This window comes from Callorhinus ursinus, unplaced genomic scaffold, assembly GCF_003265705.2.
Source record: "Callorhinus ursinus isolate GAN/ISIS: 27379988/994484 unplaced genomic scaffold, GSC_fseal_2.0 scaffold1, whole genome shotgun sequence".
Lineage (NCBI taxonomy): Eukaryota > Metazoa > Chordata > Mammalia > Carnivora > Otariidae > Callorhinus > Callorhinus ursinus.
The window spans coordinates 110,977,438-110,990,304 of record NW_027397063.1 but is presented as its reverse complement, the minus strand read 5'-3'; the positions used below and the strand labels follow the sequence as shown (position 1 = coordinate 110,990,304).

Sequence of the window (12,867 nt, the reverse complement as noted above, 5' to 3'; positions counted from 1 at the left end):
AAAAAAAAAAAAACCTAAAAACAACAACAACAACAAAACTCTGCTACCAGATGGTGTCTCTCCTTTCTTCTTGCATTTGCTGTCTTTTAAATAATGTATGTTGTATTGTTAATTAATGTGAATATCAAATTAAACACTTGAAACTTACATATTTATTATGCAGGTAGGAGGCAAGGTGGAATCTATTTTTAACTCCTATGCACTCCATGCTGTGCAAACAACTTGGTTCTCAAATTTGTATTTTCAGTGCTGGTATCAGTGGTTTGATTTTCAGCAAATGTGACAGTGGCCTTTGCAGTGGTCAGCTCCGGGCTTTGAACTCTCAGAGGAGGAAGGGAAAAAAAATTCAACACACCACCTCCTTGGTTGCAGCTTCAGAGAAACCTTGGATGAGAAACTTCTTTTTTTCAATCCTGTTTTCCTGTTGATAAATTCAGTTCTCGTGATCACAGTACATTCAAGCTGTTCTGCGTATGATTTTGTGTGTGTGTGACAATTGCATCTAAAACTTGTGAGCAAGAAGACGGAGAAATCAGTTGGTCTCCATCGCTTTACATAAAAATGGCTGAGTGTCTTGTCATGCTAGCACTGCATTAAGTGATACATACAGGTAGGTTGAAATTTGCATGTTTTATAGATATTTTTGAGCCATGCAGCAAGAATTTTAGATGGATTAAAATATGACTTTTGGAACAAACATTAAATAAGACAGCTGTAATTTTTTGGAGGGAGGGCATTAAATTGGATAGGCTTTCCTATTCAGATACTATATAAATATATAGCTTATATAAACTCACAAAATGATTCTGCTATAATAGTGAGATGATTCCTTTTTAAAAAATCATATATATGATAGGTGTGGCGCCATTAGACAACAAAAGAATTTTTTGAAAAGTCTGTTGATTCAGCTCCATTTTAGCTTGAAACTAAAAATAAATGGGTTTCTTGAGATAATTTCAAAGAGCGCAAACAAGCTTAATAAGAAACATTTAAAATATTTAAATTTTAAGAAGCGGTCTTTAAACGTGTTATATGAAAGATGGAAATAAAAACTTACATGCTTCCAAAATCAATTTTAGATAATATACAAGAATAAACATGCTATTTGTGTATCTATTATCTGGAGAGATGAGGAGTTACAATTTTTGAAGGGGGGAGTATTAAATGTAGATGGCCCTGTTAGAAGAAAAAGAGCTTCACTAAATGAAAAAGAGTCCCTAGAATGGTTCATTGCAGATCATACAGCTGTGGTTCTGTAAGTACCAAATTCTGGCACTTTTCAGAATAATTTCATGGGCTCTTTCTTTTGAGCTTAACTTCCAAAATATATTTTAGTTTCAAATTAACATTGGGCCAGAACCTGTTTCCTTGGTAACCAAATCTTGTTTAAAAATGCAATAACAGATATGCAAAAGATTGTCTTAAAAAAAGAAACAAATGGTTAATGAAAATTGTACAGTTCTTTTTCCTCTCATATAGAGTCTGGACTGGTTTTAGACGTTTTTAAATGCGGTCTTCAAACCTTAAAAATTAAGCCATATTTCTACACTTATAGAGAAAGCTTGCACAGGGAGAGCTTTTTTCTTCCTCCTTTGTGCTCAGTACTTTCAAAATTAAGGTTTTCTTTGTAACATGCCCCAGAATGCTGGTCAAGGTTTGTGTACAGAGGTGTAGTTTCATTATCACTGGTTCACCAGCGCCCCTGAAACAAAAGGCATCTCAGAAATTCTGAGAATCAGAAAACGCTTGTGCTCTTGTTTTCCCTGATCCCTCCATTGGTAACCTCAGAGCTCTCGGTAGAGAAGGACCCAAACCCAAGCCCACCCCCCCAATGAGAAGTGCACATGGAGCCTTTGTGGGAATGTCTTTGTAGATGTGTTCGGAGGAAGATACTGGCAAACTTGAAACCTCTATGAGGTTTGCTCCGATGTGAAGAACATCGAGACTCAGAACCATCTGTGTAAATAGCTGCTTTATTCTAGCAGTTGGTCTAATATTCCAAAGCACCGTGTGTAAAGTCAAACCTCTTCTGGACTAAAGGTTTGTTGCTGCTGTTGTTGTTGTGTTGTTTTGAGGCCAACTTGAATATTTTGCTTGGAGTCTTTCTCTGGCTCAATGATATTAGAACATGATTCATTCCATAGTGATTTCGTTCTTTGGGCTTGCCATGAAATATCCCTCCTGCAACACCTTTTCTTTTTTTGGGGGGAGGCTATTCGGGGGGCCATTTTTCTTCTTGTTTGTGACTAAAAATGACTAAGTACATTTAGAATGTAACATCAATCAGAAGATTGTAAACTGAAGGGGAATGTCGGAAACCTGATTCAGTCTTGCCTGTTTATTTCAGTACCAGTAGCATTAACAGTTGCAGGAGGATCAAGCTAATTGTCATTCACTCTTGAGCAAATAATGAGCCAGGCATTTGTGATTAAGACACTATTGCTATTCAGAAAGATTACAACTACAATGTCTTCTATTTTGATAGGCCAGCACAAATCAATCATTTTGAACCCATTTGAATCTTAATCACAAGATTAGATGGATGCAATGCGATTGTTTTACCACAAAAATGAATGCCCGATGGATTCAACAGTGTATTTCTTCTTTATAAAATGTTGATCCTTTTATTGTTAACTCAAGCATGGTTGCGTCATCTCATAGATTTTCATACCTAGTGATTTTTCTTTTTTTTGTGGCATTATTCATTTATGGTGCTCTTGGTCTTGCCTAAAAGAATTTTAAACACAATTCAAGGAGGTTGAAAGCCAAATTAGACCGTTGGGAAGTATATTGTACCATTGTCATTCTAATAAATAGACCAGTGAATGGAAGAATAATTATTACTTATTACTTTGTTGTGTTTCGCCTTAATGCTTTGCCTTCATATTTCACAGAAATATTTACAAGGCACAAGGCTTTTCTAAACGTACCCATTTACAATTATTATTGGATTTCCTAGTCTAGCCAAAAACACTTCCTGATGATCGCAGAGATGGCACCTACCCCTTCTCATTGTTTAAAAGGCTGTGCTTAACCCATTTACACTTTTTGGCTAAGGTGCTTATACTGGGCAGGCCAGAGCAGGTGCGACAGAAAGAATGTGCAAACAACTGCTTTGTTCTCACCAAAACAAAATGAGCAAATCTGTGGTTTTCTACCTGAATGATTTATAGTCTACAATTCTCAACTCTTTTTCTTTGGAGAATAGGAAATGTTTTTCTGAGCCTTAACTCAGTAAGAATACCAATATAGCATCTCTTGCCACTAGAGTTACATTGATCTACTTCATTCATTTCCGTGGATCCCCCATAGAGAGACTGGCAGCCAGACCCTGTTTTAGAGCTGGCTGGTAGGGGAAGAAGGATCAATAAAAAGATCTAGCTCCTCACTGGGTGTTATATGCAAACAATGAATCATGGAACACTACATCAAAAACTAATGATGTAATGTATGGTAATTAACATAACATAATAAAATAAAATAAAATAAAAGATCTAGCTCCTTTATCTTTAATACCAAACCCTGCTAAGCCTTTGAGTTCCTGGAACCATGTGGTTCATTCTAACAGCTCCCTTCCAGGGGAAACGCTGTTCTTAACAGCTTTGTTGGTAATTAAATATTTGACACATTTATTGAGCACCTACTATATGCCAGGCATATTCCAAAGGCTGGAAAATAGAGTAATGAGCAAGAGAGATCAGGGCCTGCTTCTTAGAGACCTGCCTCTAGTGGAGTGGAGTGGTGGGGATGGGGGAACTCAAAAATAAATTAAGGGAGACAAGTGCAAAGAAGAAAATTAAAATAAAAATTTAAAAGGCGAGAACGATATGTTGGGAGGAGGAAGGCCACTGTAGAATGGTTGGCCTTCCTGAGGAGGTGGCATTTAAAAGCGGAGACCTGCATGGTAAGATGGACCCAGCCAGGTGGAGGTCTGAGGGGATCATCACAAGGCAGAGGAGTGCGCGTGCTCAGACTGCAAACACCTCTCTTTGTGTAACTGCCGCTATAACAGAGCCAGGTCTGATGACTTGGCAGGTTAAGCCTTTCCTAGGTCAGCTTCCCCTGCAGTGAGAAGGGTGGGCCAGGCCCATGGCTGGTTTTGGTCAAATTCCCAGGACGCAGTGCCAATGATGTTACTGCCTTTGACCCAGTCCCACCCTGAAATCACCTAAGAAGGTGCAGTGGTGCTGATGAAATGCTGGCATAGATTTAGCGCTAACCCCAGAAATCCACAGGAGAAAGGATTCTCAGAGAGTTCTTTTTCGTAAGAACTCCATAAAGTAAATTCATGACAACACATTGAGATGATCATTTCCTTAATTTTTTTTCAAAAGCAAATGGTGGAAGGGCCTGTCCCATCTTGCCAATGAATTGTCTGTGTCCTCTAACACCTAAAACTCTTCAGTTTTACAGATCTCTTTGCCTGACAGTGGCTTTCTAAAGACCTTACTACTTGGAGTGGTATTTCTCTATTTGAGCAAATAATACCAAAGAAATTCTTTTTAAGAACCAGATCTCTTTTATGCCTTTTAGGTTAGTCTGCTGATAAAGCTCTGAGAACAAAGGGATAGGTTTGCTGTATAAGTTAGAGACTATAAGACCCTTGGGGCGTCTGGGTGGTGTAGTCAGTTAAGTGTCCAACTTAGATTCCACTCAGGTCGTGATCTCAAGGTCCTGAGACTGGCCCCTGTGTCGGGCCCCTCAGTGCGTAGTCTGCTTAAGACTCTCTGTCCCTCTACCTTTGCGCCTTTCCCCGTTCACTCACTCACTCTCTCTCTCTCAAATAAATAAATAAATTTTTTTTTTTTTAAAAGGAAGAAACGATAAGACCCTATGAAGGCTTCAGAATGTGTCAGAAGCATCTTCTAAAACCAATTCGTAATTTAGGGGCACCTGGGTGGCTCAGTCAGTTAAGCATCTGCCTTCGGCTCAGGTCATGATCTCAGGGTTCTGGGATTGAGCCCCGCATTGGGCTCCCTGCTCAGCGGGGAGTCTGCTTCTCCCTCTCCCCCGTCTTGTGCTCTGTCATAAATAAATAAATAAATAAATAAATAATAAATAAATAAATAAATAAATAAATAAAATTCATAATTTCGTGGGTTTTGCTTATCACAAGTTAGAGGTGGCCTGGCTGACTCCTCACACTTTGGTTTTGACTAACTTATGAACCATTCCCCTGCATGAAGCATGTTCTCGCCCTTTGTAGCAGTCTTGCCCACCAGTGGAGGAGTGGGCGTCAATAATTCAGTTCACTTCTTTGACCATCGCTTGTTGAGTAGATAGCAGATAGCACTCCAACCCAGGCGAAATGGAATATGACATGAAACACCCTATGAAACTTCCATCCGGGTTCCTACACGAGGCTAGACATTGTATGGACAGGCACAATTGTGTGTCCTCTCTGTTCCAGACAGAGATGAATGGCATGCTGTTCTCTTAGGGGCCTTTTATGCTGTTTCCTTGGAGGCTGGCCTTCAGTTTGGGGGTATTTCACTTGATGGCAAGGGTGGTTCTACCTGGGACTCCATGTCTCATCTTCATCACCTTCCCAAGATGTCTTGGCTCCTAATAAGCCACCGTATGTCTGGCTGTCCTCCTCCAAGCTGGTCTGCCTGCATTTGCCAGGTGACTTCACTAACAGCTGACACCCTTTTGCATTCATGAGCAGATGTTAAGTTGAGAAGCCCTTGAATATAAAAATTTGAATTTGTGATGCAGGCAAGATGCTTCTGCCTTTTTACCTTCCCTGGCTGACAGTGGGGGTCTCCCTGCTGGCTGTCCTGCAGAAGGTTTGGTGGGTAGCAGGTATATCAAAGACCAGTTGCCAAAGCTCACGTCTCTGTTAGGTGATCCCAGTGTGACTCTGCTGTGGCCTCAAAGTCTCGTTGACAAGAAAATTGTTCTTTTGATCTGCTAACTCATTTTGCATCTTTTCCCTTAATTCTTTCCTTGCTTCTGCAGCTCTCCCTGCTCGGGGTTCAAGACTAGCACTTGGGTCTACACTCACTACATTTGGCCTGCAGAGGGAGTTTGTTTTCCGGTTCTGTTTTGTTTTTAAAAAAGCCAGTGTAAATATTATTTCTGTGTTCGCAAAAAGCTGTGAGAGCTTTCGTGATTTTCTTTATATAATACAATAAACCTCTTCCTTCCCCTGTGGTCATTGCTGCCAAATGGACATTTTGAAATTCCTTTTTCATTTTGCCTGCTAAAATCTTCTACCCTGTCTGAGGCCTTGCTCTAATTAAGGCCCAACAGTCCTGCCCATCTTCCCCAGCGCTGAGCATGACGCAGAGTGCCTGCCCTGAGGGCCTTACAAGCCAGTGAGCCGAGAAAACAAAAGCCACCAGCTGAGAATGTGGTTAAATCCCAGGAGAGCAGTGCCCTTGTAATTCTCCCCCCTCCCTCACTTCTTGAGCTGTGGAAGGGAAGAGGGGAACCTTTAGTAGGGAAAGAGAGGGGCTACATCACTGAAGGATTTTCTAGAAACTGCAGGCTATTGAGGAAATGATGTGGAAGAGAAGGGGGTGGTCATCTAGGAGGCGAAATGGGGATACGGAGGTGACTGCAGACGGAGAGGGCTGTGGAGGTGGGGGGCGGCGGGGGGGGCCCTCAGAAAATAAGAGGAAACAAAGGGAGCAGTCAGGAGGCCGCTGGTGAACAAAAGGAGATGCTGCTGTGCATACCCTGAAGGGAAGGGGGTGCAGGGTACAAGGGAGAAAGGGTGGGGAGGGGGTGCAACTAGGAAAAGAAGTCTTGGGAAAGCCCCTAAAATGCAGACCGCAGGCCTGCTGCATAGGGACTGGCGCCATGATATTCCGTCTGGCTTCGGTGGTGATGTTGGTCTTGCTGCTTTAATTGTCCCATGTTGGCTGTTACAAAGAGCCTACAGATTGACATCCTTGAGGGTAATTTAGCCCAGAATCTTATGAAGTCCCCATCCCAAGGCTCCTATTCTATATCTGAGGATGCCAGAGAGCCCCTCACCCCCCCCACCCATCGCTCTGCTAGATCTGCATTAAACGTTCAATTAAATGAGCAGACTTTTTACATGTGCTGTGGTCTTCTACACAGCCAAGACTAGAAATAGACCCAAAAATACCTGATTTAAGCTGCAGATTTAAGGAATTCTCTCCCAAAGTCATGTTGTCCACAGCAGGCATGCTGCTCTGCCTTTGGAGCTCCCGAGGCCTGTTCCTTGCTCTTCACCAGCCTATCCAGACTCTGCTCAGAGTGCCAAAGGTTATTCTCATTGAATTCCTTGATTGGGCACCTGGGGCAGTCAGTCAGTTCAGTGTCTGCCTTTGACTCAGGTCATGATCCCAGGGTCCTGGGATCGAGTCCTGCATCGGGCTCCCTGCTCCACGGGAAGCCTGCTTCTCCCTCTTGTCTGTCTCTGCTGCTCCCCCTGCTTGTGTTCTCTCTCTCTCTCACAAATAAATAAATAAAATCTTAAAAAAAAAAAAAAAAAAGAATTCCTTGATCTTCAGGAGGACCACGCCAGCCCTTAGTGTTGTCATCACCCTGTACTGCTTGTTGAGCTCTCACAGAAATGTGAATCACAGACTTCATTTGCCATGTGGACCTTAGACACACTTTATTTTGTCATTAAGGGAACTGTGGCCCAAAGAAGTTATGACTTCTCCAGGTCACTAGGAGCATTAAGAGGCCATCCTAGTCCAGTGCAGTTTCTGCAATAAGCTGCTTTTAGGTCACAGAGGACGCCCGGTCCTCCACCAGGAGTTTGCATACTTTTTCTGTAGAGAGTCAGATAGTAAATATTTTAGGTTTTGTGGATTGAGGCACAATTGGGGATACTATATAGATATTTATATAATAACTGAGAAAACAAATTTCCATAAGCTTTTTATTGGCAAAATTTAAAATTTAATATGTAATATTCAGTATAACAATAATAATGTATGCCCTGAACAACCATAGATACAGAAATGAATGATGGTGGCTGTGTCCTAGTACAAACTTATCTGTGGACACTGAAAGTTGAGTTTCATGTAATTTTCACATCATGAAATATTACTCTCCTTTCAATTTTTTTTCCCTGATCGTTTAAAATTGTAAGAACCACTCTCAGCTTGCAGGCTATACAAAAATAGGTGGTGGGCCAAATTTGACCCATAGGCCATAGTCTGTGGACCCATTTTCTAAGCCGAAATCAGTAAACCGGGGCCCATTGGTCAGTCCAGACCACATATGTGTTTTATTTGTTAACGATAATTTTAATTGACTCCGTTGCAATGTTTTTTTTTCTAATTTTCTAAGTGCTTCTAATTATTCTAATTCTTCTCATTATACTTAGAACTCTAATTATAAAAGTAAAATATAGCTACTGTGGAATAATTTGGAATGTTACTATTTGGGCATGTATTCTTTCAATCTTTTATCTATCATGGTGATTTTTTAAATACTTGAGATAATATATACTTTTTTAAAGATTATATTTATTTACTTGACAGAGAGAGAGAGAGAAAGAGTGAACACAAGCAGGGGGGGAGGGGCAGAGAGAGAAGGAGAAGCAGGTTCTCCACTGAGCATGGAGCCCAATGTGGGGCTGGATCCCAGGACCCTGGGATCATGAGCTGAGCTGAAGGCAGCCACTTAACGACTGAGCCACCCAGGTGCCCCTTGAGATATTTTGTAGACAATTTTGTATCTTCCTCTTATTCACTTAATAGCGTATCATTTTAAAGCCTCTCATTACATAATCTTTTAAAACTTTTATTATGAAAATCTTGAACCTGTACAAAATATGGAAAGGCTAGTTTAATGAACCCCCATGTAGCCATCACCCAACTTCTCTAATTCTCAATGGCCGGCCAACCTTGTTTTATGTAAATCCTCTCCTGTATTATTTTGAAGTAAATCCCAGATATCATATCATTTTATCTCTAAGCATTTTAGTGTGATTCTCTAAAAGACAAGGATATGAAGAGAAAGCCCTTTTACTTAGCAAAAAAATGCTGAAGTATTTAGGGGTAAAAGAGAATGATGTCTGCAACTTGCAAATAGTTCAGGAAAAAATAAGTAGGTAGGTAGGTAGATATGAGTAGAATGTATGTAGGCGTTTTTTGGTGCTATTCTTGAAATTCTTCTATAAGTTTGAAATATTTCTAAAGAAAACTTTTTTAAAATGTGAGTTACTAAAATAATACATTTAAAAAATGTGATTTTTGGGCACCTGGGTGGCTCAGTCATTAAGTGTCTCCCTTCGGCTCAGGTCATGACCCCGGGGTCCTGGAATCGAGCCCTGCATGGGGCTCCCTGCTCAGCGGGAAGCCTGCTTCTCCCTCTCCCACTCCCCCTGTGTTTCCTCTCTCGCTGTGTCTCTCTCTGTCAAATAAATAAAATCTTTAAGAAATGTGATTTTCTAAGAAAAATAACCACAATATCATTTTCATTACCAACAAATAATAATTCTTTAATAACATCAAATATCATAGTCAGCATTTCTCCTAATTTGGCCCGATCTGTCCAATTATGTCATTTAAGTAAACACCAATTTACTTGTTCAAGGCATGATTCCGAATAAGGTCCTTACAGTACAATTGATATTCCCTTAAATGTCATTTAATTTATTGGCTTCCTTCCCTCTTTCTTTCATCCTTGCTGTTGCTATAAAATTTGTTGAAGAAACTGTTTGACCTGTAGAGTTTCCTGCAATCTGAAGTCTGATTATACTCCTTGGTGCTGTTTTACATGTTCTTCTGTCGCAGAAATTTCCTGTAAATCGGTAGTTACAGCTAGAGACTTGATCAGATTCAGACGCTTTTGTTAGTTTCATTTGTTTGTGTAAGTAGTCAACATTTCATACACTTTACATAAAAAATGCCGATTTGGGCTTCATTTGAAAATTCTACAGATCTGCCCCCCTCAACCCACCCCGACCCGGCACGGGTTGCTCTGGGGCTGGGTAGCGACCACGCCTGTTCCCCACTTAGGTGGGACATGCATTATCCTGCAGACCCCAGTTCACACTATTTCCTGCCTGGCTCCCAGGAGCCTTAGGGCCCGTGTTGTAAACACTGCCTCTTCAGGGTCTTTGGTAGACCTCTCCATGCACCATCACAAGAGGACTTTTCAGGAATGTGGTGGAGAGTAGAGACTACTACAGTTCAGACAGACTTTCTTAAATGCTAGAAGGGAAAGAGATAAGCAGCCACATAAAGGGAGGCCAAGGGATACAAATTTGGTGAGTCCCCAGGATGAGGGATAGAGAGAAGTAAAGCAACAAATTAACGAGAGTGTTGCAAACATGGGAGACCGAACTAACGAGTTCTGGATTCCTAACCCCTGGTGGGAAACTAAGGAAGGAAGTGGGTTTTAAAAAGAGACAGACTTTAGTCTTTTTATACATTATGATAATATTGAAACCTTAAAAAGGGGGGGAGGCTGACTGCAAATGTTACATTGACCAACAGCCCTAAATCAGAAAGTGCAAGCATGTAGCTGTAGCCTAACAGAAATCAAGTGGGGGTTAAAGGAAATGAGGGTAGAAAACGAGGAAAACTTCCTGGGAAAGTCCACTAGGAAAGGACCAGAAGCCACACTGGAGATGCAGAAGAACTGGAAGATATTTCAGAAGAAAGGATCTCAAAAGTTGTAGCATTTTTTTTTCTGATTTGCAAATGTATTGAACGGGAAGGTATAAAAATATAGAAAAACAAATCCCATTTAGTTGTTTTGGAAAGGATAAATCTTTACATAGAAGCATAAAATTATGACACGTTGGGATGTTCCTGGAGATTTCCAGATAGTTTCCCATACTCAGAAGCATGATTAAGAGAGAATCTGAGACTGGTTATGAGGAAGGGTGGAAAATTTTGAAGGACAGGCTGATTATGTAAGTTTTCGGCTGTGGTGTTTAAAACTGTTGCCATGATATTTTAGTGATTAATAACAATTTGGGGAAATCTACTCGCTTCTGGAGAAACATTTGGCTCTAATGAGAAAGAAATGCCACTGTTTGTGAATTCCCAAGTGGATGTAAGGAGCCATTCACTTGCTAAGCCTCTTAGGGAAGCCAGAGCCGATTTCACCCTTAACAAGCTGTTGACAGCGTCTGATCAAGGTACCACCTGGAACATGTTAGCAGCACAGAAAGTGGACTGTGGAGACAGACCTGTGTTTAAATCCCTTTATGTCACTCACCATGTGACCCTGGCAGCTCACGCATGGAAAATTTCTAGGGTATAAAGGTTGCCTTACGTTCATAGCTATGATTCTTACTGCTTGGATGGTAGGACCTTAGAGCTCTGAATAATTGCCTTCCACTAGCAGCCACAACAGTTTACACTTATAGAATGCTTACTGTGGGCCAGGCACTTTTGTAGATACTTTGCATGTATTATCCCATTAAGTTATTAAGAAGCCCTACAAGGTAAGTGTAACATTAAAATAAGCCTCATTTTATAGATGAGGAAGCTGAGGCTCAGGGAGGTTAAGTAACTTGCCTAAAATTACACAGCGACTCTGTAAGTGACAAAGCTGGCTTTTAAACCCAGCCAGGCAGAATCCAAATGCCAAACTCCCTCGCTTGACTACTTCCCGCCTTCCAATCTTAGGGAAGCACAGAGAGTCATGCCTCATACTGGCACATTCCAACCCGTGGTTCCTAATTTGTGTACCTCAGTTTTCTTGGAGGTCTCCAAATGGTTTTCACAGTTTCCAAAAGCCTCAACGAAAACACATAAACTTGCAATCAGACCACAAGTTTCTTTAGGTTGGAATCTACGATTGACAATGAATTGGCTCAGGTTTTGTAGAAGCTCTGATTGGTGGTTATTTACACAAAAACATTGTAGGGTTGTTTTTTAAGTGGGAAGATGAATCATTAGTTAATAAACACAGTGTAGTGGAATAGATCTTTCTAAACATGTGGGCTACTGAGAAAGACTAGAGGGTGCTTGGCTTCGAGAAGGTTGGGAACTGCTAGTGTACATGTGTGTGCATGTTGCCCAAACTGCCAGCCTTTAAAACCCTGCCTTTATTTTTAAATTACATAATTCTTTAATTTGACTTTAAGTCAATATATTTTTCCTTGATTATTTAAAATGTTCTGCTAGCTGTGTATTTAATATTATAATCTACTTTAGTCTTCAAGATGATAGGGTTCTTAAAGTATGGTCCTGAGCGGAGATGCAGAATTGGAAACATTGTATTCCAAACTAAAAGCAGGATAACAGGCTTTTTATCCTTCTAAGTTGTAACCTGGGAGTAAATCTTTGCTCAAGCAAATTTTACAGCAGACTCCTACTACCAAAATGCAGGGAACATGGGTGGTTTTGTTGAACAAAACAAAACAAAACAAAAAAACAAGCAAGCAAACAAAACCTGCACGTTAGTGCAGGAGGCTGATAGCTCCACAAGGCAAGCTTGTGGAGTAAGTGAATACTTTTTCAATGAGCAGTCCCAGAATCTTGGAAGAAAGATCCTAGCGGGCAGTCAGCGCCCTTTATTTGAGGAAGAGGACTGGGTCTTTTGCGTGAAATGCTTTTTTATACCACGTTGGGAAAATCGATCTAGCCCCCCCCCCACCCCGACAGCCATGGGAAAGCACAGGTGACACACTATTCCTGAGAATTTGATTACATTAAAACTGCATTTGACTTTCTCTGAATCCTGCCTCTCTGAAATGTGCAGGGCTTGGATGCCCTCTTGAGATCTGGATCTGGAACTCAAGGGCCCTTCTGCCGCCCCAGGCCTTGTTCTGATGGTGACAGTGGCCGCTGGCCCCCCAAACATGTTGTCCTTGGGCCAGGTTCCTAGCCGTGTTCTCCCTCGGGAATGAGGCGCAGGCCACTGCCGCTTTGGTGGAGTCTGGGGCCCCCGCGGGGCCGTCGTCGGTTCCTGCCC

At 41.3% G+C, this 12,867-nt stretch overlaps 1 protein-coding gene across 15 annotated transcripts in view; it reads left to right on the top strand.

Moving 5' to 3' along the window:
* The window catches only part of ZBTB38 (zinc finger and BTB domain containing 38), a 155,883-nt gene that overhangs the window by 65,386 nt on the left and 77,630 nt on the right, over positions 1-12,867 (top strand). For 3 of the 15 annotated variants that reach the window (XM_073899089.1, XM_073899079.1, XM_073899121.1), the window contains one exon: positions 248-610. The exons of the other annotated variants lie outside the window; for them this stretch is intronic. The gene's annotated coding sequence lies outside the window, so the exon portion shown is untranslated. The remainder of the gene's footprint in view (positions 1-247; positions 611-12,867) is intronic. 15 annotated transcript variants of the gene reach the window in all.